Below are 4,523 nucleotides of genomic sequence, written 5' to 3' on the forward strand. Positions count from 1 at the left end.
GTGCTGGATTCATGTTGATGTATGGCAAAACCAATACAATATTGTAAAGTAATTAGCCTCCAATTAAAATAAATAAATTTAAATTAAAAAAAGCATGTACTGTCCTTCATCTCATTTCTGTTTTATAATTTTAAAAAACTTTTAAAATATGAATTAATTCAAATGTATATGGTACATTCTGTTGTCTTCACTGTCTTTTAGCTTTTTTCTTTTACTGGTCAAGAGAGTTATCTTTGACAACAACCAGTCTACAAAGAGACAATGAGGAATGTGAAAGAGAAGTAATTTCTAGAATAGAAGAAGTTATAATTTCCTTACTTCATATCTCATCAAACATTAAATACAAGATGAACTAAAACAGGTAACAAAATCACTTTTTATTAATACTAGTCAGTGATGTACTAGCTACTTCTGGAACTAAGATGAAGATTCTTCAACTAATCATGTTTTTTGAGAAACATGAATTGTAATCACTTTCTGTACTCAACTGAATATATTCAAGCATAGCAAATGCTTAGCCTTAGGTCTTAGAGTATGCTCTCTCCAACACTAGTGTCTCTTCCATGTGGTTTTGAACTGGTAAAGAAATGTAAATTCATTCAGATCTATGCCCTGACATAAAAAAAAAAAAGAAAGTAAGGCTCAGTGAAGAGCTTGTAGAAAGTAATGTACTTCATAAATGGCATCTAGATTTATATCAAATTTTCTCAAAGATCTTTTTCAGATAATTTTAATTACTGCAGAATAGACAGCTATGCCTCTCTAAAGAGGGATGCATGGCTAGAAAATTTCCTGACTATAAAAAGATTATTACAGAAAACAATGTTCTGCCTTATTTTACAGATGTACAAAGTGTTACCACATGCAAGTGTAATTGTCTTGATCATATTCTCAAAAGTTTATGCAAGAATAAAGAAGAATGGATAGAGGGAATTGCTCCTCCTTGACTGAATTCATTTTCTTGGAAATTACTGACCACACTGAGATCAAAGTTATCCTATTTACAATTATTTCTCCTTGTTTATCTCATCAGTCTTCTCGCAAATCTTGGAATGATAATCCTGATTAGGATGGATCTCCAGCTGCATACACCCATGTACTTTTTCCTCAGCCACATCTCCTTCTGTGACATCTGCAATTCCACAGCAATTGGGCCGAAGATGCTGGTGGGCTTATTTGCTAAGAACAAATCAACTCCCTTCTATGGCTGCGCTCTGCAACTTTTGGTTCTCTATACCTTTGCAGATTCTGAGTGTCTCCTGCTGGCAGTGATGGCCTATGAGTGGTACAAGGCCGTCAGCAGCCCCTTGCTGTGGGGTGTGCTTCCTGCTCATGGCAGGGGTCTACATGGTGGGAATGGCAGATGCTCTGATACACACAACATTAACATTCTGTGGGTCAAATGAGATTAACCACCTTTTTTTGTGATGTTCCTCCTCTCCTATTGCTATCTTGTTCAGATACACAGGTCAATGAGTTAGTGATATTAACCGTTTTGGGCTTCATTGAACTGAGTACCATTGCAGGAGTTCTCGTCTTTTATTGTTATATTATCCTTTCAGTCTTGAAGATCCACTCTGCCGAGGGGAGGCTCAAAGCTTTTTCCACCTTCACCTTCCACCTAACTACTGTGGTAATCTTCCAGGGAACTCTGTTCTTCATGTATTTCAGGCCAAGTTCTTTCTACTCTCTAGATCAAGACAAAATGACCTCGCTGTTTTACACCATTGTGATTCCCACGTTAAACCCTCTGATTTACAGCCTAAGGAATGAAGATGTGAAACAGGCCCTAGTAAAATTGAAAACTAAATTGCATTTTTAAATATTTATATCATATGTATGTGTACATCCACACACACACATATATATATAGTACTTGTTTAATTAAAAAATATAAGACATAACACGTGAGAAACATAAATTTCTCAGATTCCTAAATAAAGAAGTATTTGGATTAAACCTCAATCCTAAAATATATTACAATTCCCCTCACAAGTCTGCTTAGTGTGTGTCTAGAATTTAAATGTTACACTGTTTTTTAAAAAACGTTTGACTTTTCTAATTATGGTAATTTTTGTTTCAGTTTTTCATTCAAATACTATTTCAATTTCCCTAAGACTTATTGTGCTTTTATTGATCATTTTCAGCGCTTATTTCCTTTATATGTTGTAGTACATCTTGTAGATAGTGTACTAAAAGTTGATAGTGTTAATATTAAACATTAAGGAATAAAACATTCAAATAATTCATAATAAGCCTTAAAATCATCATGAAATAAAAATTGAGGGCTGTAAATCTAAATGCAAAATGTCTAAAACTATTATAAAAGATATGGCCATATATTTGAAGGACAATAAGCTATGGAGAGACTGTTAATTATCCATTGAAATTTTAAAACCTAAAAACCAATGATTATCTTAAGTTTTCTAGTTGCCATTCTAAAATATCCTTATGTGAATGTATTTCAGAATGAAAATAAAGTCAAACAATTTATTCTGTTATTCAAAATGTCGTTTGTGAGACTTTATGGCATATTGGGCTTTCCAGATGTCTCAGTTGTAAAGAATCTGCCTGCCAATGCAGGGGATGAAGGAGACATGGGTTTGATCCCTGGGTCAGGAATTCCCCCTGGAGGAGGAAATTACAACCCACTCCAGTATTCTTGCTTGGAGAGTCCTATGAAAAGAGGAGTCTGGCAGATGACAGTCTATAACATTGCAAAGAGTCAAACATGACTGAGCTCACACACATGCATGGCATATTAGGAAAAATTCCCATGGTGGAAAAATACTGCAACTAATTCTTATTTTAGATAAAGATTTATTGGCTTCTAATCTTAGCATATTTTATCATTTTTATCAAACACTTTTGGAACTGTTGCTTATAAAAAGCAGCTTGACCAAAGCACTGTCTGAAAGTTAAAGTCTAAGACAAATAGGGCATCAGTGGATTGTGATGTAACATATTATCTAATTAATCCATCACTATTCATATGACAGGTATTTGTTACAGTATCTAAAGACTGATGTGGTTTGCATATTGGTCCGTTTTATTGGATCTAATGTAAATGATATGAAAAAGAAAGAAATTTGAGCCCATCAGTTGATAGCCAAAAATAGAATTGCAGCAAACAACATCTAGATAATATCTGGCTTTCATGACTGGAATTACAGAGGTTAAAGATGAAATTATGGGAATACTTTTTAGGGAATGTATAACTCAAATAGAAGTTTGGACATGGTGTGAAAAGACTCCTATAATGGCATTTTATAGAAATAGGGAGCAACATATCAAAAGGCTCTGATGTATTCTAGCCAGTCTACTTCAGTGTTCATCACAATCGTTCCTTTTCTCTATATTACATCCCTCTGACATATCACCGATCTTGCTGGAAAATATCTTTGTTCAAGTGCAGTATTATCAGTGACAGTGGATAATGTGTCAATATTATAGTCAAGTTTCCATTCTGAGTCCCTTTCTTCATCCTTGAATTTAAATTCTTAATGGTAAATGTGGCTTGATGATAGACTCGATTACCTATACAACACAGAGAACAGAAAGATACTTAGTGGACATAGGCTCTAAAACTATATTTGATAGAAAGAGAGCAGTAGTAATATTCAATAAACAAATACATAAAAGGGTTTCTGTTTAAGCTGGAGGGAGTGACGTTTAATCTCACTGGAAATCTCTCTCCCCAGTTAGAAACATTCTTTGGACCAGGTAATGCCACTCTAAATGGAACGCATCACTCTCCCTTTGTATCTCTCAGATCCCCCTGTGTAAAATGGGGACTTCAGTCAGATTACATATAAGGTCCTTTCCCATTCTGTTGTTTTCCTCTATTTCTTTGCATTGATCACTGAAGAAGGCTTTCTTATCTCTTCTTGCTATTCTTTGGAACTCTGCATTCAGATGTTAATATCTTTCCTTTTCTACTTTGCTTTTCTCTTCTCTTCTTTTCACAGCTATTTGTAAGGCCTCCCCAGACGGCCATTTTGCTTTTTTGCATTTCTTTTCCATGGGGATGGTCTTGATCCCTTTCTCCTGTACAATGTCATGGACCTCATTCTATAGTTCATCAGGCACTCTATCTATCAGATCTAGGCCCTTAAATCTATTTCTCACTGCAAGTAAATTTGGAAAACTCAGCAGTGGCCACAGGAATGGAAAAGGTCGGTTTTCATTCCAATCCCAAAGAAAAACAATGCCAAAGAATGGTCAAACTACGGCACAATTGCACTCATCTCACACGCTAGTAAAGTAATGCTCAAAATTCTCCAAACCAGGCTTCAGCAATATGTGAACCGTGAACTTCCTGATGTTCAAGCTGGTTTTAGAAAAGGAAGACGAACCAGAGATCAAATTGCCAACATCCTCTGGATCATGGAAAAAGCAAGAGAGTTCCAGAAAAACATCTATTTCTGCTTTATTGACTATGCCAAAGCCTTTGACTGTGTGAATCACAATCAACTGTGGAAAATTCTGAAAGAGATGGGAATACCAGACCACCTGATCTGCCT

The 4,523-nt window shown here is 35.3% G+C and overlaps 1 pseudogene; it reads left to right on the forward strand.

The window, feature by feature from the left end:
• Nucleotides 1-919: 919 nt before the first annotated feature.
• On the forward strand, nucleotides 920-1,822 carry LOC104983111 (annotated as a pseudogene).
• The last annotated feature ends 2,701 nt before the right edge of the window (nucleotides 1,823-4,523 follow it).

The sequence above is a fragment of the Bison bison genome, unplaced genomic scaffold (genome assembly GCF_000754665.1).
Source record: "Bison bison bison isolate TAMUID 2011002044 unplaced genomic scaffold, Bison_UMD1.0 scf7180017861490, whole genome shotgun sequence".
Classification (NCBI taxonomy): domain Eukaryota; kingdom Metazoa; phylum Chordata; class Mammalia; order Artiodactyla; family Bovidae; genus Bison; species Bison bison.